Genomic DNA, 22022 nt, shown 5'->3' on the forward strand with positions numbered 1-22022 from the left:
CGAAAGTAAGGATGGCAGGTTTGTCTTATCAGGTTTGTTTAATAAACCAATGTGCTGGAGGAGCTCAGTATGCCAGGCAGATCAGTGGAGGGAATGGACAGATGGCGTTTCAGGTCAGAAAGACGTTTCGTTTTTTAGTTTAGAGATACAGCATGGAAACAGGCCCTTCGGCCCGCACCGACCAGCGATTCCCACACATTAACACTATCCTACACACACTAGGGACATTTTTTACATTTACCAAGCCAACAAACCTATATGTCTTTGGTGTGTGGGAGAAAATCTAAGATCTCGGAGAAAACTCACGCAGGTCACGGGGAGAACGTACGAACTCCATACAGACAGCATCTGTAGTCAGGATTGAACCCGGGTCTCCGGCGCTGCATTCGCTGTAAGGCAGCAACTCTACCGCTGCGCCACCTTGACTGCCATGTGCCCCGACCTGAAACACACTTTATTCATTCCCTCCACAGATGCTGGCTGACCTGTCGTGTTGAGTTTGATTTAGTTTAGTTTAGAGAAACAGCACGAATAAAGGCTCTTCGGCCCATAGAGTCTATGCCGACCTGCGATCCTCGTACACATACATTATCCTTCGCACACTAGGGACAATTTACAATTATAACAAACAAATTAGTTGACAAACCTGTATGTCCTTGACGTGTGGAAGGAAACCTGAGCACCCGGGGAAAACCCACATGGTCACAGGGAGAATGAACAAACACCGTACAGACATCACCCGTAGTCAGGATCGAACCTGTGTCTCTGGCGCTGTGCGGCAGCAACTCCACCGCTCTCTCGAGATTCCAGCATCTGTATTTTTTTTGTGTCTCTACTATAATGAACCAGTTTATTTTAAAGATCAAGACTCCATTATTTTCATGGTTACTATTGCCAAGATGACATATTGTACCCTTGCACCAAACATTGCACTCAATATTAGAAACATAGAAATTAGGTGCAGGAGTAGGCCATTCGGCCCTTCGAGCCTGCACCGCCATTCAATATGATCATGGCTGATCATCCAACTCAGTATCCCGTACCTGCCTTCTTTCCATACCCTCTGATCCCCTTAGCCACAAGGGCCACATCTAACTCCCTCTTAAATATAGCCAATGAACTGGCCTCGACTACCCTCTGTGGCAGAGAGTTCCAGAGATCCACCACTCTCCGTGTGAAAAAAGTTCTTCTCATCTCGGTTTTAAAGGATTTCCCCCTTATCCTTAAGCTGTGACCCCTTGTCCTGGACTTCCCCAACATCGGGAGCAATCTTCCTGCATCTAGCCTGTCCAACCCCTTAAGAATTTTATAAGTTTCTATAAGATCCCCTCTCAATCTCCTAAATTCTAGAGAGTATAAACCAAGTCTATCCAGTCTTTCTTCATAAGACAGTCCTGACATCCCAGGAATCAGTCTGGTGAACCTTCTCTGCACTCCCTCTATGGCAATAATGTCCTTCCTCAGATTTGGAGACCAAAACTGTACGCAATACTCCAGGTGTGGTCTCACCAAGACCCTGTACAACTGCAGTAGAACCTCCCTGCTCCTATACTCAAATATTGGATGCTTTATCTTTATTTGTGTACAGTGGACGGCTTGATTACTCTTTCCTTTGTCAGGATAGCACACAAATAGCTTTCTCAGGAATGATTGGGTTAACATATGATGAGTGTTTGACGACACTGCACTGGAGTTTAGAAAGATGAGGGGGAAAACTACATTGAAACTTACCAAATAGCGAAAGGCCTGAATAGAGTAAATGTAGAGGGGATCTTTCCAATAGTGCCGTGGGAGAGATTAGGACCAGAGGACATACATAGCCTTACAATAAAAGGACATACCTTTAGAACGGAGATGGAGGAATTTCTTTAGTCAGAGGGTGGTAAATCTGTGGAATTCTTTGCCACAGAAGGCTGTGGAGTTCGTCAATGGACATTTTTTAAGGTGGAGATTGGCATATTTTTGATTAGTTCAGGTGTCAAGGTTTTTAGGAGATGGCAGGAGAATAGGGTTGAGAGGAAAAGATAGATTAGCCAGGATTGAATGGCGGAGTAGACTTGATGGGTCAAATGGCCACATTCTGCTCCCATAACTTATGAACTTTTCACTGTACCTCAAGACACATAACAATGATAATAAACTAAACATACTTATTTTTAATTTTGATTTTAAATTTCAGATTCAAACTGAAGATGTCCAGTTCAACAGTGGTTGCTCATTCAGTCTAACTCCAAGGTATCATGGAAATGTGTTTAAATTAAGATAACACTTCCTCTTGAAAGAACATTCAGGAGTTCCAAGTTTTCTTAAATACTTCCTCATTGTGTTATGGCGACACATCATTTAGAAGCAAAAATAATAGAAATGAATCACGTTTAAAATATTTTTATAAATACGCAACGTGTACTTGTTATTTAACATTTCATTCTACGTCAGATGAAATTATAATAACCTATTGCGGATTGATGTCCCAGATGCCTCAGTGCAAATGATCATTAATGGCTGAGGTTGTTGGTTATTTAAGCCTTTGATCGCTCCACACCCTCATACATAGTTAGAGGTAACTGGTCAATCCAGTCTGGAAAAAAAGGTAAAATTGACTTTCTACACAATAGGAGCTGCAGATGACAATTTACCAAGCACATACATACACCTTTTGAATTTCTAGTCCTTTGCCACAACAACAGAAACATCTTTTCCCAGAGGGTTTACACAATCTATCTGAAGAACCAGAAATGTAAATACTTGATCCTTTCTCCATTAAGTTGTGGTCGGGTAAATCAGAATAAATGGTTATGTGGATTAAAAAATCCTGGCAAGTGCATCGATTTTTAATTTGTAAATAATTTTTTTTTATTCCACATGAGTTAATATTATATACAATTTAAATATGAAAGTGCCATGCTGATGCTCAATGTGTGAGACTGAGAGCAGTCCCCTGAATACATACAAGCACAGTGCAATATTGAATTTAATACATTACACATTAGTGCAAATGCAAATACACTCAAACATGACCATAACCACATATTGTGTTGTTGCCATTTATGATGTCAATTTTTAGTAAGAGTGAAGCCAGCTAGTTTGATCATTTTAAAATGTTAAAACGATTCTGTCACGGATGAAGCTGGTCATGACAAATCACAAGATGAAATGGATCAGTTGCCACGTGCTTTTAAGGAATCAGAACCTTCTGCTTGGAAAATAGTGCAAATTTAATCTGCCAACAACAGAGCATTCATTCTTCAGGGAACACCGTCTCCTTCATATTTTACATACATTAAGTCTCACACGATCACCTGCAGTGGAGGGGAGAAAAGACCAGCAATTAGTTAATCATCAGGAGAAGTAGTTTAACATGACATTGATAACAAATAACAAGCAAATAAGCCGATCGACTTTCGTGATACCAGCTACCTTTTCAAACAATTATAGGATTGTGTGAATTGTAGAATCTACTTATTTAGTCTTAAAACTCAAGACAGCTTTGAAAAGATTTTAAAATATTGAACGAATATTTTTTTTGCCTGGCTCCGGACAGTGATCCTCCAGGGAATAGGTATCCCTCAGTCATTTCCATTGGTCTCGGATACCCCAGCACATTGATGAAGACATTATCTTAGCAGACCTATGCCGACTAAGACCTACCTAATGCAGTATTGTTGGTCCTGCTCATTGGAATAGGGATTCTCAGTCTGCTGAATAGGAAATGTTATAATTTCACTTCAGTGTTTTAATGATGCAGCCCAGAAACAGGCTCTTTGGCCCTCCATGCCCACTATCAAAAACTTATTGAGACTAATCCCATTAACCAACACTCGCCCATAGCCTTCCGTCCCTTAACAATTCAAGTGCTTGTCGAAATACGGCTTAAATGTTGAGAGTTTCTGCCTCCATGAGGCAATGTTCTGGATTCCAACCACTCTCTGGGTGGGGAAATTCTTCCTCAGATCCACTCTAAACCTCTTATCCTTTACTTTAAATTTTGCACTCTGCTTTGCGTATTAATGGTTATAATTACTTTAAATAAAATAACTAAAGGCCATAGCGCGTATCAATTTTAAATTTTAAAAAAAAGTATTCTGATGAAGAGAGTTAAAAATGGTTGAATGGCTTTGCACCCATGGTAGGAGCTGAAACGCTGTTCCCAGCTGGGCTTTCAGTCACAACCTGTCAAGATGTCTAGACCAGGGTCTCTACACATCACCTGTGGTCTACACACCATATGGACCTTGCCATCTGACTCCAGTGTTCAGAGGGCCAGCAAACCAACCCTTCACACCAGCCCAGCGAGTGCAGGAGGCCAGGTCATTCAGCAGTGGCTGCATTCACATAGATACAACCACGTTCAATAAAATCATTTTCACAAGGCCTTGAGATCCCTTGTGTTTATGTTGAACTGTTATCAGATTCATTTCTAAATTTAAAAAATTCTAAGAAAAAATTAATGCAACCCCGGCTCATTTACATAAAATCTCATTGAATGTTCCAAAGCAGATACGGCAAGTTTTCTTCATTTGAATGTATTTGCCAGAATACAAGCAAACAGAACAGTCACCTCAACCAACTCTGAATGATCTGTTTTGACAGCCATCTGTCTATAATGGACAAAGAGCAGAGAAAGAGTGGGGAGAGTGAACACTTAAGTAGAATCTCACTCTGTAAAATGGGAGGTCAAAATGTCCCAAAGTCCCTCATGAAAGGTTTTGGATTCTTTATAATAATAGCTTCACAGCGGAAGAATCTGAAGGAAACTCTCTCTAATTCTCTACACAGTATTGTAGCAGAAGTCCCAACCCAGCGATTATTTCCTTTTCCACTTTGTCAGGTCTTCCTCCGATTACAAGTTCTTTCTCTAAACATAACGTTAAATTTCATTGCATCTCAATATGAACTTGATATTTTTTTAATGAAAGTTGCCGGAAAGGTAAGCACCTCTTTTGAAACCTTCTCTCCATTGAAATTAATTGAGGTGAAACCAGTTACTGGTTCTTAAAACACATTTCCCACTCCAACCATTGGGGAAACACTGGTTCTTGGTGTCCACTGCTAAACTGAAAGACCAAGTTCTGATTGTTCTGGGAACGTCAGTGGTGGTAACCTCTTAGGAAGCTCAGAAGTATTCTGCTTTGTCAAACTGGGCCTCTGCACAAAAACATGCTGGTTTACTGCAAATTCTTTGATTTCTCAGATTCATTGAAATATGCACAGATACAGGCTCTTCAGCCCATCTACTCCTTGCCAGCTATCAACTGCCCATTTACCTGAATCCTACATTAATCTCTTCCCTAAATTCCCATGCCAGATTCTGTCACTTGCCTACCCACTCAGGGCAATTTACAGAGGCCAATTAACCTACCAACCGGCACATCATTGAAATATGCACAGAAACAGGCTCTTCAGCCCATCTACTCCTTGCCAGCGTAGGGGGGGGGGGGTGTAAACTGGAGCAGCCAGTAGTGGTCACAGGTAGAATGTGCAAACTCCACACACACACACAGACTGCATCCAAGGCTTGCCATCAGGAGAGTGAGATCACTGACCCAAAGCAATTATGGTTTTGGAATTAGACCTGGGAGTTCTAATTCTATGATAATGGTCACTGGTCATGAAGAGAAGAGTTGTAAATTTTTGTTAGATTCCATCTCAGAAGAGATTGTTGGACTTGACCTTTGATTGCATTTAAAACCGAGGACAATCAACTGTTGGCCAGTAACAAAATCAATTGTGGTGTGTAGTTTTCATTGCCCCTTTATTATTGGACTACTAAACTTAAGAAGATAAACTCCTATTAATTTAAAATCATACAATTCAAATTAATGGAGAAGTTTGTTCCGTAGTATAAAACTTTTAAGAAATAAGAAGTTATATCCATAGGTTAACCACACCCTTCCATCACAACATCCACCAGATAGCATTTCCTATTGAGTTATAGGTTAGAGTATCCGCCCTTTGACGTCAAGCTACAGGTTGTTTACACAATCATGAACTTTTTCTTACAAATTGCGCAATCTTCTCAGCATCGTGTTCCACATAGTACACGCGTTTGTGTAATAGAAAGCTAGGCTTATCTACTCTGGATCAGGTTTTACTCATCGCGTGGAATATTAAGTGTCGACTGTGACTAAGTGCTAGGTCTGAAGAATCTGGATCCCGGGCACACTTCAATGACTAAGCAGAAAATAAAAAATGGTAGACGCATTTCCCATCCACTCCCTACAAACTAGGGTCACAGATGCCAATTAAACTACAAACCCATACACCTTTGGGATGAAGGGAGAAAACCAGAGCTTTGGGAGGAAACCAATGCGGTTACAGGGAGAACACACAAACATGATATGCAAGTTTCAAAGAGGCAAGTGGCAGAATGTGGCAAGATACTTTTTGAAATTTAGAGACTTAGTGAGCACTGGGGAAAATTCTCTGCTAGCTTTCAGGTGAGACATTGAAATCAAAACCCTTTGTGCCCTCTCAGGTAAAGATGAGGGATTGCATGCTACTACTTGGGGAACAAGAAATATCTCAGAACTTTAGTAAAAGCTGATTATTTGTTGTTATCTTATTGCTGTTAACAGAGCCTTGCTCTGGATACATTGTCTAATCTGTTTCTCAGACCATAACTGATTAAACTTTAAAAGCCCCTTTGGAATATCTCAAGGTTGTGAAACAAATGCAGATCTTTTCTTCAGTAGCAAGATTGTTCAAGAGATTTCACTTCAAAACACGAGATTCAGCCATTATTCACATTTCAATATCCACCGCCCATTGGTTTTAAAAATCGGACATAATGAAATGCTTCAAATGATGAATAATGGCGCACATCTCGCCCGTCTCCCGAGCAATCTAGACCTCCTTACAATCTGTGTCCAGGAAAGATAGGACTATAGAGGACACCATCTCCCTTGTACTATATTTAACTCTCTACCACGTTAACCATAAGAATACCTGTCAGGATGCTATTTATTAACTACAGCTCAGGCTTAATACATCATAATACTGAATAACTTCAAAATTAAACTTTTGGACCTTGGTGTTGGAGCCGCCATCTGCAACCGACATTGGATCCTTGACTAGTAAATCTCAGTGGGTTAGAATTGGTCATAAAATCACCTCTACTCTAGCCTCAACATTGGTGCTCCTCAAGGTTGTGTGCTCATTCCCCTACTCTACTTCCTGCACACCCATCACTGTGTGGCACGTACAGCACCACTTCAATCGTTCAGTTCACTGATGATACCACTATTGTCAACCTGTTCAATAACAATGATTTGGTGGAGTATGGATAGGGATCAGGGACTGGATGTCTGAAAAAACACCTAGCCCTTATGGTCAGTTAGATGAAAGATTTGGTTGTTGACCTAAGAGGGTGAAAACACAAGGAAATACTACCCTGTCCTCATCAACGAAGGTGCTGCGGAAATGATCAACACCTTCAAGTTCCTAGGCATCCATTACACCAGCTAGCTAACATGGTCCATTCACTTTGATGCATTAATCAAGAATAATGCATCAGCATATGTATGTAGGCTCAAAGAAGATTTGGCATGTCCTTAGGATTCTCGTGAACTTCTACAGATGAACTATAAAAAGTATTCTGACAGAATGCATCGACGCAGGTTATGGCAAGTGTTCTGCTCTCGACTGCCTGAAACTTCAGAGAATGACGAACTCAGCCAAATCCATCACAGGCTTGTCACTTCCTGCCCATCTCCATGGTAGGTTACATCAGAATGGCTGGTCAAGGATGCCTCCCACTTTGGCCAATCCCTCATCCACCTTCAGCTAGAAGATGCAGGAGCTTGGAAACCCAGGCATCCGGACTCAAGAACAGCTTCTTCCCCACTGCTATCCTACTCCTGAACAACTCGCCCCTCTCCCGGAGATGCTGCCACAAACTCTTGTTTATTCCATTATTGTATTTCATTCTCTTTTAAACCTTATCTCAGATTGGACTCTGATCTTTGCACTAATCTGCTGTTTAGTATTTGTCATTGTATTTATTGATGTATCGATGACAAATGTATGTATACAGTTTACTCTGCGAGCTTCATGTGAACAGAATTTCATTGCACTCTGGTGTATGTGACAATAACCTAACTGAATCCAAGGAATGTTGCATTTTGCAGGGTCAAGTTTGCCAATCTGGGGAAGGTTATTGTTTAAAAATGAGTACAGATGATTACAGCAGAGGAGCAGGCGCTACCATCCACAATGTTCATGCTCAGTGGATGCCAAGACCTAAACAAATGTATTTTTAAAAAAAAGTTAGGTTTGTTATTGTCACACGTATTAAGGTACAATAAAAAACTTTGTTTTGCATGCTATCTAAAAAGATCAAGTATATCATACATAGATACTATCAGTTCAAACTCAGTATAACAGATAAAGGGGAAGATACAGAATATAGCTCCAGCATTGTCCCTCAGGCAAAGACCAACGTCCTCACTGGGGTAGAGGTGAAACAGACAGTAACCAAGCTTATGGAGGCTGTATTTAAATTAAATATTTCAATAACTGCTACTTCTAACTTGCACATGCTCAACCTTTAGGCTTTAGAGAGACAGTGCCGAAACAGGCCCTTCGACCCACCGAGTCTGCTTTCACCAGCGACCACCCCATACACAAGCACTGTCCTACACACTAGGGACAAGTTTACAACTTACCAAAGCCAATTAACCTACAAAACCTGCACTACCAGACTGATTCCTGGGATGTCAGGATTGTCTTATGAAGAAAGACTGGATAGACTTGGTTTATACTCTCTAGAATTTAGGAGATTGAGAGGGGATCTTATAGAAACTTATAAAATTCTTAAGGGGTTGGACAGGCTAGATGCAGGAAGATTGCTCCCGATGTTGGGGAAGTCCAGGACAAGGGGTCACAGCTTAAGGATAAGGGGGAAATCCTTTAAAACCGAGATGAGAAGAACTTTTTTCACACAGAGAGTGGGGAATCTCTGGAACTCTCTGCCACAGAGGGTAGTCGAGGCCAGTTCATTGGCTATATTTAAGAGGGAGTTAGATGTGGCCCTTGTGGCCCTTCGAGCCTGCATTCAATATGATCATGGCTGATCATCCAACTCAGTATCCTGTACCTGCCTTCTCTCCATACCCCCTGATCCCTTTAGCCACACGGGCCACATCTAACTCCCTCTTAAATATAGCCAATGAACTGGCCTCAACTACCTTCTGTGGCAGAGAATTCCAGAGATTCACCACTCTGTGTGAAAATGTTTTTCTCATCTCGGTCCTAAAAGATTTTCCCCATTATCCTTAAACTGTGACCCCTTGTTCTGGACTTCCCCAACATCGGGAACAATCTTCCTGCATCTAGCCTGTCCAACCCCTTAAGAATTTTGTAAGTTTCTATAAGATCCCCCCTCAATCTTCTAAATTCTAGCAAGTACAAGCCGAGTCTATCCAGTCTTTCTTCATATGAAAGTCATAGTTAAAACAAAAAGTTCATAGTTTCATAGTTAAAATAAAAAGTTCAATAAATTAAACAAAAGTCCCATTTTCTGTAGTGCGTAATGCAACCAAAACAATTCATAGTTTGGCAGATGTTTGTGGTGTTCAAGAGCATGATAGTTGTTGGGAAGAAGCTGTCCCTGAACCTGGAGGTCATCATTTTCAGACCTTGTACCTTTTTCCTCGATGGCAGGAGTGAGTTAAGTGGGTAGCCAAGGTGCTGTGGGTCCATGGTCATGCTGGGGGCCTCTATGAAGCTGCAGCATCATTGTGAAGCAATTATAAACATGTTTCTTCTTTTTAAATAGAACTAGAATTGTGTTAAAGCATAAACACTCAATCAATCAATCAGCCCCAAAAAATAAATAAATAATGACATGATTGAGCAAAATATAAAATGCTGGAGGAACTCAGCTGGTCTGGCACCATCTGTGTAGGAAGTGCTCCATAGACACACAGGGAATGGAGGGTTGTCCATTTCCCTTCAAAAACACTGCCTGACCAGCCGAGTCTCTCCAGCACTTTGTGTTGTGTCAATGGTTTAATGCAATCACTTTGAAGATCTCCCAGTTTAGAAGGTTTTCAGTGAATGAGATACCATATAATTGCAAGAATTGTTTGTTTTGTATCTTTGGCATTGGTTGATAATGTAAGTGCTTCTAATATTTCTCCATCTATTTGTACAGCTGGTCTAGGCGCTTACTATAATTTCTTGTGCATCCAGCCAGCCTACAATGGCCACATGAAATTGCCTGGTCAGCAGTGTCTTTATAAATTCACAGCTGTCTTGTTTAGGACTCTGGGTGTGTTGACAGGAACAAAAACGCTCCTGGAATTGGTGTTAAAATGCTGACCTTACCACGATACATCAGAGATTCATGTGCAGGCAGCATTTCCGTGCAATGTAAGAATCCCTGTCTGGTCTACACTCATGGTCACTAGGTCAATGGTGGTCACTGGCCCTTCACCTTGCTACTGTAGAGAACGCTCTGGCCGGGGGGAGTGTTGTGCAGATGAACAAAGAGGGAAGAGGGCAGCTTCCATCACCTACAGTGGATGGAGAGGAAGACTAGATTCTAGGCAGTCCATCCACACTTGGCCAATGAGTTGTCAGGCACCAGCAATGGACCATATTCATGTGACAACCAGGGTGCAGCCCTGAGCCCAATGACTTGACACCGATTACCACACCACTTACCGCGATCACTACACATCCTCACAGTCAGCCTCTTCACACTGAGCCCTGGGAGCTGCAGCGATGGGGAAGTTAGGAGTTTATGTCAGGTTCCAGGCACAAAGAACCCCGTGCAAAGACTGAGCACAGTGTCTCTTGCAAAGTAGAGTAAGCACATACCTGAACATGTTTGGAATGGGAGATCGATAGAGCTATAATGAACACCAGCGTTCAGTGGTACAGCTCAGGAGGGGATAGCAGTCTCGTTAAAGGATTTGATAGCAGTTTATTAAATAATAAATAAAGGAAGGCTATGATGGTGTAGACCTCTGTACTTGTACTTAAATCTGAACTCATGGCGTGATCGAGTGGGGCCAGGTGTTCTCAGGAAGAACAGATAGACCAGGAACTCTCTGCAAGAGCAGGTGGGAAAAATAAAAAAAATCAGCGAAGCACCTCTAACCAAGCATCTCATTACCGAACCTGAAGGACAATGACTTGTGCAAGAGCTCTTTTACTCTGGAATAGAAAGTAATATATTATTTCTACTTTTTTCCAGGTTGCGGAAATGAGTTCAGATGTAGGGGAGATTGAACTTCAACTATGATAAGAGTCTGTGCCGGGTAGACACTGTTAATTAGTAATAGTCTAAAATGCATCTCTATGAAAGAAAATACAACACTTTCCACACTTTCATTTTAAACATCGTACAGCAAGCCTATTATGCATTAAACTATTTTCATTTATACGTTGAAAGCATGGCTTAGTAAAATGGTTTTGGCTTATAGATAAAATTAGCGTGATAATTTTAAAATTGGTTAGAATCATTACTTTTTAACATGTCAGCTGCACTCTGATCAACGGTTCAGACAGCACTGATTGCAATACATTCTCTTTCAGCTCCTGGCAACTGCTGGAAATCATTATTCAAGAGTACAGATTAATACGATGGTTTTGAAATTGGTCACCGAGGTTTTCACGGAACTGGGCTGAACAATTATGCTTCACTGATAAGATAAAAGTTTTAATGATCCTACCTGAAATCAGCTTGTCAGGGTTAACCCTGATGTACTTGGGTGTAAATGAGTACAGTTTCACAGGTAGAGAGGTACACATCTGAGTTTAAGTCAGTCACATTGCAACACAGTGTTCAGTCCCAACCTGCATTTACTTTACTGATGTTAGCACAGGATGCCCAACATGGAAAAAAAGTTTATTTAATCTGAACTCATATCTTAAGTGTTGAAAATAACTAACCATTGAACAAATGCAAGCAGGATAGTCACCATGGTACTAATTATCATTATCTAACAATCATTAACTGAACTTTCCTGTACACTATTATTTTAGCCGAGAGATACATTGCGGAAACAGGCCATTCGGACCACCGAGTCCGCACTGACCAGCAATCCCCGCATATGTCCTGCACACACTGGGGACAATTTACACTTATACCAAGCCAATTAACCTTCAAACCTGTAGGTCTTTGGAGTGTGGGAGGAGACCGAAGATCTCAGAGAAAACCTGCACAGGTCACGGGGAGAACGTACAAACTCCGTAAAGACAAGCACTCATAGTCAGGATCAAACCCGGGTCTATGGCGTTGCAAGGCAATTAGCAATATCCCAGACTCTAAGCGGGGAATGACAGATAAAGCTCTGAGAACTTGAGAGGTCGAGCTATTTTGCCATTTAATTGATGACTCTGCTTTCCGAAACATTCAATGCAAGTGTATTATGCAAAAGAAAACAGTAGAGATAGCATTACTCTGTACCGTTCAAGCTTTAACATAGCAGCTTTGCCCATACAGTAATTAAAAGTGCAATGGATATTCTTTGTAACAAATAGGTGTTTGTTCCTGCTTCATGCAGCATTGAAAAGCACCAGCTAATAGACTGAAAGTTCACAACATTTAAGGTAGCACAATGGCCTGCTACAAAACTAAAAGGCCTGCTACAGCATCCTAATTATTTCAATAAAATCACCTCTTATTGTTCTAAATTCCAATGATTATACACCCAGTTGATCCCAGGAATCAACGCCTCTACTTCCCGAGAAGACGCAGGAAAGTTTGCATGTCCCCTACAACTCGCACCAACTTCTACAGATGCATCATAGAAAGCATTCTATCAGGATGCATCGCAGCTTGGTTTGGAAACCGCTCCATCCAAAACCGCAAAAAAATGGCAACGAATTGTGGACACAGCCCAAACCATCACACAAACCAACGTCCCTTCTATTGACTCCATTTATACCTCGCGTTTCCTCGGCAAGGCCAGCAGCATAATCGAGGATGGGTTGCACCGTGGCCATTCCCTCTTCTCCCCTCTCCCATCAGGCAAAAGGTATAGAAGTGTGAAAACACACACCACCAGGTTCATGGACAGTTTCATCCCAGCTTATTGGGCCACTGAATCATCCTACCACAACCAGAGAGCAGTGCTGAACTACTATCTATCTCTTTGATGACCTTTGATCGGACCTCCTGGCTTTACCTTGCACTAAATGTTATTCCCTTATCATTTATCTACACACTGTAAATGGATTGATTGTAATCATGTATGGTCTTTCTGCTGACTACAGGAGGAAGATAGAGGACCACCTGGACAGTAACAACAGCAGGCAGGTGTGGCAGGGGATCCAGTATCTCACCAACTACAAGACCAACCTTGGAGCTGCTGAAGGTGACGCCTCGTTGGCAGAGGAGCTGAACCTCTTCTTTGCTCGCTTTGAAGTGGAGCCACCCGAGACAGCCACATCACACCACATGGTCCACAGCAGCCTAACCCTCAAGATAGAGGAGCATGAGGTGAGGTGCACGCTGCGGGCCATCAATCCAAGGAAGGCTACTGGACCCGACGGCGTCTCTGGACGCGTGCTGAAGGACTGCGCTGACCAGCTGGCTGGAGTCTGTACGAGGATTTTCAACCAGTCTCTGGCCCAGTCCACTGTTCCACCCTGTCTGAAGTCCGCAACCATAGTCCCCTTGCCCAAAAAAACCCACATTTCCAGCCTCAACGACTACCGGCCAGTCGCACTCACACCAGTGGTGATGAAGTGTTTTGAAAAACTGGTCCGGGTTCACATCACATCACTCCTGCCCCGAAGCTTTGACCCCCACCAGTTTGCGTACAGAGCGAATAGATCTACAGAGGACGCTGTAGCCACAGCCCTCCATGCTGCACTGTCCCACCTGGAGCAGCGGGGGAGCTACGTGCGGATGCTCTTTGTGGACTACAGCTCTGCCTTTAATACCATCCTTCCCCACAAACTGGTGGACAAACTGGGGGACTTGGGACTTACACACTCCACCTGCATGTGGATAAATAGCTTCCTGTCGGGTCGCAGCCAGAGAGTCAGAGTGGGCCATCACACATCCACGGCCCTCAGCCTCAGTACCGGCTCTCCACAGGGCTGCGTGCTGAGCCCCCTGCTCTACACCATCTACACACATGACTGCACCCCCGCCCACCACAGCAACACCATTGTCAAATTTGCGGATGACACTACGGTGGTGGGACTCATCTCCGGGGGGGACGAGTACGCCTACTGGGATGAGGCGGAGCAGCTGACAGTGTGGTGTGGAGAAAATAACCTGCTCCTCAACACCTTAAAGACAAAGGAAATAATAATAGACTTCAGAAAGAATAAAACGGACATGGTACCATTAATTATCAGAGGGGACTGTGTGGAGAGGGTGGCAGATTTCCGCTTCCTGGGAATCCATATTGAGGAGGACCTGACGTGGAGCGTGAACACCTCTGCGCTGCTGAAAAAGGTCCAGCAGAGACTGCACTTCCTGAGGGTGCTCAGGAAGAATAACATCACTCAGAGACTGCTGCTGTCCTTTTATCGGTGCTCCATTGAGAGCATCCTAACATACTGTGTATGCGTATGGTACACCAGCTGCACAGCGGCTCAGAGGAAAGCGCTCCAGAGGGCCATTGACAACGCCCAGAGGATTGTCGGCTGCCCTCTCCTTACCTTGGAGGACTTACACAGTTCCCGCTGCATTAAAAAATCCCAGAGTATTATAAAGGACATTTCCCACCCCGGACACTCCCTGTTTGAACTGTTACCGTCAGGCAGACGGTACAGATCTACAAGGACAAGGACAAACAGACTTAAAAACAGTTTTTACCCCACTGCTATAAAGGCACTAAATGTAGCCGCCAAGGAACGCAGGGGCGATACATACTAAGAGACTGTGAAATCGACAGAAGGATGTAGGGCTGGGTGTTTATGCGTGCTATTTTCATGATATTTATTTTAGTTGTTTATCTTTTTTTAAATATTTTACCTTGTATGTATCGTTAGCTTTTAGAAATGTTTGAATGGTGCACTGACTGGCTGACATTTTACAATTTCGTTGTACATGGTTCATGTTACAATGACAATAAAGAAACTATTCTATTCTATTCTATTCTACTATTCTAAATGTTATTCCCTTATCATTTATCTACACACTGTAAATGGATTGATTGTAATCATGTATGGTCTTTCTGCTGACTGCTTAGCACGCAACAAAAACTTTTCACTGTACCTTGGCACATGTGACAGCAAACTAAACAGAACTGAGTCAACTGTGTGAACTTCTTGTACACAACTGCCTCCAATGGAAATTTATCCTTCCTTAAATAAGGTGGGAAAAACCTACCCAGTGCTCAAGGTGCGGTTTCACCATCAATTGTAGCAAAACTTCATTTACATTTTTAACTTGCCCCCTTTGTAATGAAGGACAACAATCCATTTGCTTTTCTAAATTAAAATGACCTAGCTCCACAGTAGGCACCTAACAAACCCATAACCTCTACTACAAAGCACAGGGGCAGCAGTTACTAAGGGGATCAGAGGGTATGGAGAGAAGGCAGGTACGGGATACTGAGTTGGATGATCAGCCATGATCATATTGAATGGCGGTGCAGGCTCGAAGGGCCGAATGGCCTACTCCTGCACCTAATTTCTATGTTTCTATGACCCCACTACCTGCAGGTTTCCCACAAAAATGCTCCCTTTCCCGACTTGGAAGTAAACTGCCCGTCCTTCATCACGGCTGGGTCTAAATTTTGGAATGTTTCTCTCAAACATCTCTAAGGGAGCACCTTCATCAGGAGGAGGAAGCAGACAGCTCACCACCCCTTCTGAAGGCAAATAATATGGCCTTATCAGTAATGTTCAGATATTGAAAATTAATAAAAACACTATCCATTTCAACAATCTTCTGCTCTTCTATTCTTCCCACCAATTTCACTACCTTGCATTACGCTCATATGCCAATTTTTTAAAATCACTTACTTCACCGTGTGCTCTTGATTTATCATAGAATGTCTGTACAACAGGAGCTCAGTATCAGACCCAACAATCATTCACAATAATAAATGCTCAATTATTACTTGCACGATTTATCTGAGATTTAAACTACTTCCAATCATTTCAGCACATCAACAGAGTTGTGAACAGTGAGGGAGATTGTCGTAGGATTCAGCAGGATACAGACCTGTAATTATGGGTAGAGAAATGGCAGATGGAGTTTAAACTGGACTAGTATGTGGCATTGTACTTTGGGAGGTCAAATGCATGGGGATATGGGGAGAAAGCAGGAACGGGGTACTGATTTTGGATGATCAGCCATGATCATATTGAACGGCTCGAAGGGCCGAATGGCCTACTCCTGCACCTATTTTCTATGTTTCTAATATACAGTGAATGTCAGGATTTAAGCAACACTGATACACAGAGAGATCTTGGGGTGCAAGTCCATAGCTCCCTGAAAGTATAGAATCATAGAAACATAGAAAGTAGGTGCGAGAGTAGACCACCAGGTCCGTCGAGCCCGCACCGCCATTCGCTCATGGCTGAACACTAAACAGACACACTTACCCACAAACAGTAGACACAAGACACAGAACACAAGACACTACCCTCCCCTTTATACCACTATCACCCCTCTCCACCCCAAGAACCGCGTGATCTCCTGGGGGAGGCAAAAAAACGGATAAAAACCCAGGTCCAATTCGGGAAAAAAATCCGGGAAATTCCTCTCCGACCCCAATCCAGGCGATCGACACTTGTCCAGGAGATCACTCAGGTCTTACTATACTAACCATACCTAGGTCCATATCCCTGCCCTCTCCCCGTAGCCCCTTATCCCCTTGGCAGCTAAAAAACCATCTATTTTTGACTTAAATATATTTAACGTTTCTGCTTCCACTGCTCCCTGGGGCAGTGAATTCCACAAACTAACCACCCTCTGGGTGAAGAAGTTCTTCCTCATCTCAGTTTTAAAAGAGCCCCCCCTCACTCTGCAACTATGTCCCCTAGTTCTAGCCCCCCCGATCATTGGGAACATCCTTGGTGCATCCACCCGATCAAGGCCCCTCACGATCTTATACGTTTCAATGAGATCGCCTCTCATTCTTCTAAACTCAAGTAGATAGAGTTTAAAGAAGCTGTACAGCATAACGTTTACAGCGTACAGCATTCTTGTCTTCATCAGTTGGGGCATTAAGTATGAAAGACAGGACGTTGTATTCAAGCTGTATAAGACGTTGGTTAGAACACATGTGGAGCAGTGTGGGCAGATCTGGTCATCCTGTTCCAGGATGGAGCTGGAAACTTTGGAAAAGGTGCAGAAGAGGTTCACAAGTATGCTGCCTGGATTAGAGAGTGTTGTCTATAGGAGAGTTAGAACTAACTTGGAAAGACACAAAAAGCTGGAGTTAAGGGCCTGTCCCACTCGGGCATCATTTGCGCATCATGCAGATGGCGTGTGGAGATTTTGTACATACCAAAATCCTGGAGCGCCGCACGCGACCGTGCTTCACTGCCTACATCACCACACGCCATACGCGCATCATGTGCGCATCACGTGCGTACGAGTCGTGCGGCGTGACACGCAAATGACACCCAAGTGGGACAGACCCATTACTCAGCAGGTCATACAACATGAAAAGGAACAGGCGACGCCCAGACTGGGGAAGGGTCTTGACCCGAAGCGTCGTCTATTCCTTTTCTCCAGGGATGTCATCTGACCCGCTGAGTTACTCCAGCTTTTTGTTTCCATCTATGGTTTAAACCGGAATCTGCAGTTCCTTCCTACACACGACTAACTTGGATTGTTTTCTCTGCAGTCTTAAAGGCTGAGGGACAGCCTGATAGTAATTATAAAAATTACAAAGGGTTTAAATGTGTGTGAGTGATTGGTGATGGTCGGAGGGGCCATAGGCGCAGATCGTCAGTCTGCCCCAGGGCAGCCGTGGCTACAGAAGTAGCTTACCACCACCGAGTGTGACTGAGGAGTGAATGAATAATGCGATGTAAAGCGCCTTGAGTATTAGAAAGGCGCTATATAAATCCCATCCAGTATTATTATTATAAGAAAGGATAGATAGTCAGAGTCTTTTCCCCCCAGGGTGAAATTGTCAAATACTAGAGGGAATAGCTTCAAGATGTGAGAGGGAGAAATTTAAAGGAGATGTGAGGAAGGTTTTTTTCCCCCCATACAGAAAGTGGTAGGTGATTGAAAAACCTGCCAGCATAGGCAGTGTAGCAGATGTGATACCAAGGTTTGAGGTATTCAGCAAGACACATATGATGAGGCAGAGATCGAAGGCCATAGACCATATATAGACAAGGGACATATAACAGGCAGATGTACATTTTAAATTGACTATAGGTGGCATGGTTATTGTGGGCCAAAGAGCATGTTCCTGTGTTGTACTTTTCTATGTTCTATCTTACTTAAGTGATAAGACAACTACTTAAGTAATTTCTAGCAAAGCACCAAGTGCAGGAGGAACTCAACAGGTTAGGCAGCATCTGTGGAGGGAATGGATAGGTGATATTTTGGGTCAGGATCCTTTTCTATCAGACATCGAGTCTGAAGAAGGGTTCAGGTCTGAAACTACACCAGCCCATTCACTCCACAGATGCCGTCTAATGTGCTGAGTTCCTCCAGCACTTTGTGTTTTGCTCAAGATTCCAGTATCTGCAGTTTCTTATTCACAAGTGCACAAGCTATAGTAGAGTTAGGCCATTCAGCCCGTAGTCTACTCGGCCATTCTATCATGGCTGATCTCTGCCTCCTAATCCTGTTTTCCTGCCTTATCCCCATAACCCTTGACACCCGATCTAACCAAAAAATTGGCTGTCTCTACCTTAAAAATATCCATTGACTTGGCCTCCACTGCCCTCTGTGGCAATGCGTTCCACAGATTAACTACCCTCTGACTAAAGAAGTTCCTCTTCACCTCCTTTCTAAAAGAGTGCCCTTTAATTCTGAAGCTATGACCTCTGGTCCAAGACTCTCCCATCAATGGAAACATCCTTTCCACATCCACTATCTATGCCTTTCATTATTATATCGGTTTCAATGTTCCTCCTCAACCTTCTGAACTCCAGTCATGGACAAGGGAGAGCCAGTGGATGTAGTGTACCTGGACTTTCAGAAAGCATATGATAAGGTCGCACATACGAGATTAGTGGGCAAAATTAAAGCACATGGTATTGTGGGTAGGGTACTGGGGGGTCTTTGTTCACCATTCACTGAAAGTAAGCATGTAGGTGCAGCAGTTAAGAAAGCATAAGGCATGTTGACCTTCATAACGAGCAGTTGAGTATAGGAGAAAAGAGGTCCTTCTGCAGTTGTACAGGGCCCTAGTGAGACCACACCTGGAAGATTGTGTGCTGTTTTGGTCTCCAAATTTGAGGAAGGACATTCTTGCTATTGAGGGAGTGCAGCATAGGTTCCTCAGGTTAATTCTAGGGATGATGGGACTGTCATATGTTGATAAAATGGAGCGGCTGGGCTTGTATACTCTGGAATTTAGAAGGATGAGAGGTAAACTTATTGAAACACATAAGATTATTAAGGGTTTGGACACACTAGAGGCAGGAAACATGTCCCAATGTTGGAAGAGTCCAGAACCAGGGGCCACAGTTTAAGAATAAGGGGTAAGCCATTTAGAACGGAGTTGAAGAAAAAACTTTTTCACACAGAGGGTCGTGAATATGCAGAATTATCTGCCTCAGAAGTGGAGGCCAATTCTCTGGAGGTTTCAGGAGAGAATTAGATAGAGCTCTTAAAGATGGCGGAGTCAGGGGATATTGCGAGGGCAGGAACGGGGTACTGATTGTGGATGATCAACCATGATCATATTGAATGGCGGTGCTGACTCGAAGGGCCGAATAGCCTACTCCTGCACCTATTTTTTATTGTCAGTGAGTGCTATCAAGCGCTCATCATATGTTAACCCACTCATTCCTGGAATCATTCATGTAAACTTCCTCCAGGTCCTCTCCAGAGCCAGCACATCCTTCTGCAGTATTCACAGTACTCGAAATACTGTGTCGCTAAGTAATCTGTGGAATGGGCTAGATTGGAGTCGAGAAAATGACATTGAAGCCAAACAGATTGTTACCAGCTCCCTGTCTGATCCCTTTAACTGAGGAGCCGAGTCTTCGTTGACACCCAAGAGAGCTGAACAACCCTGATAAACAGCATCTCATCACATTCATTACACCTGCTCCGTTAGAATTTGGTGTAGGAAGAATCTGTACTTGCCAGTTTCAACCGAAGATAGACACAAAAAGCTGGAGTAACGCAGCGGGTCAGGCAGCATCTCCGAAGAAAAGGAGATGCTGGTGAAGTTTCGGGTCGAGACCCTTTTTCAGAAGTGGGCTGGGAACAGGCAGGCAGTGTTAGATACACGTCCACGGTGCAGACGCCTTTTCAGGTGTCAAGTGTTTCAACTTAATGAAATTCAAAGGTTCCTTTTAAGGGATTTCCCATTAAATGAAAACTGCACCGCTTGGCCCCACCAATCCATTGAAAGTCTGACACTGGTTCAGCGCGGTCCCCCCAATTCTGCTCAGTGCTCAGTCAGCATTGTCTGCTTAACTCGCCCTTTGAATCGTCGGCTGGAGCAGCCAATGTAGTGTTTCTCACCGTTTACACCAGCCTCTCTCCCCTCTGCAGCTTCATGTGCGATAAGCGGGGCGGCCTCACACTGTTGAGCTCCACGTATCTCGCCTCTTGCCTCTGCTGCTGCTGCGCCGACACCTCGCCATACAGTCTGGCCACGTCCCAGGCGTTGGCCGTAGACATCTCGTCCAGACCCTTCTCGCCCTCCGCTGGGGAAAGTTGCCTCTTGGCGGCCAACCTTTCGGAGAACTTCCTGGTGAGCTTGGCCAAGCCGTTGCCCTTGTGCATGGCGCCTTTCTCCAGCTCCTCCAGAGAGACCTCGATGTTGCCCGTGCACCAGGACAGCCACCAGATGAGGCTGAGGAAGACGATGATGGCCCCGCTGTAGATGAAGCAGTCTCCCACCCCCCTGCTCTTCACCTGCACCTTGCCAAAGATGCCAATCAACAGAAGGGACAACCCAGCCATGTCCAAAGCAACCGCCACCCAGAATAAGACGGGACACCTCCCAACGCCTCTCAACATCTCCACCTGTAGCGGTCCTGTCCCAACAACAGTCTATCTGGGACAAAATGCAAACTTGCCCACCTCTCCCCTCCAGGGACACCCGCTTCCCGTGACGTGGTTCCTGTTCTAGTGGGAAAGACCACGTTAAAACATCCAACCCTGTTAACTGCATGTGTACTAAATCTTATTTAACTACCTACCTGCATTAACACGTGCAATATCATTTTAACGTGCATCCCTCTTAGCTGCAGATAACAATTTCCTTAAATGAGTGTTTATTTAACTTTAAAAAAAAACATTTAGCATGTGGGATAATGATTAACGGGAGAGCCGCAGTTTGGTGGACGGTGCGTTGTGATAACAAGTATGTTTCTGAAGGTTGTTGGGCGGTAGTTTCAGGAGTGGAGTTACATAAAGGTAGCAATAGATTTTTGTGTTGAAGATTCTGCACTCCAAATTATTGTCAACCCAAAGATAAATCATAATTAAAATTTCTATGTAAAGGGCTGTGTTTATTTTGGTAGAGGAATTGCTAAATGTGTCACAGAGTCAGAGAGTGTGGAAACAGGTCCTTCGACCAACTTGCCCACACCGCCCAACATGTCCCATCTGCGCTGGTCCCACTTGCCTGCGTTTGGCCCATATCCCCAGAAGCCTGAAATAGGTTAAGAGCTGGCAATAGGTTAAGAACAATTCAATCAGATGACTAATCCACATTATATTGACACAGGTACAATTGAGTCTGCTCTCAGTCTGTAGAACGGTCCAAACCTGAAATGTCGCCCATCCTTTGGTGGGCAAGACACTTCACCCACCTTTGCCTGTGTGTGAATGTGTGTGAATGTGTATGAGTGATTGGTGGTGGTCGGAGGGGCCGTAGGCGCAGAATGGCAGCCACGCTTCCGTCAGTCTGCCCCAGGGCAGCTGTGGCTACAGAAGTAGCTTACCACCA

The 22022-nt window shown here is 43.7% G+C and overlaps 1 long non-coding RNA gene across 1 annotated transcript; it reads right to left on the reverse strand.

The window, feature by feature from the left end:
- Positions 1–2834: 2834 nt before the first annotated feature.
- On the reverse strand, positions 2835–21174 carry LOC116987760. The gene is made up of 2 exons (XR_004415774.1): positions 20588–21174; positions 2835–3299 (listed from the first exon to the last, which is right to left on the reverse strand). It is a non-coding gene; the product is annotated as an uncharacterized LOC116987760 (long non-coding RNA).
- Positions 21175–22022: the final 848 nt, after the last annotated feature.

Source organism: Amblyraja radiata, chromosome 26 (genome assembly GCF_010909765.2).
Source record: "Amblyraja radiata isolate CabotCenter1 chromosome 26, sAmbRad1.1.pri, whole genome shotgun sequence".
In the NCBI taxonomy this organism is placed as follows: domain Eukaryota; kingdom Metazoa; phylum Chordata; class Chondrichthyes; order Rajiformes; family Rajidae; genus Amblyraja; species Amblyraja radiata.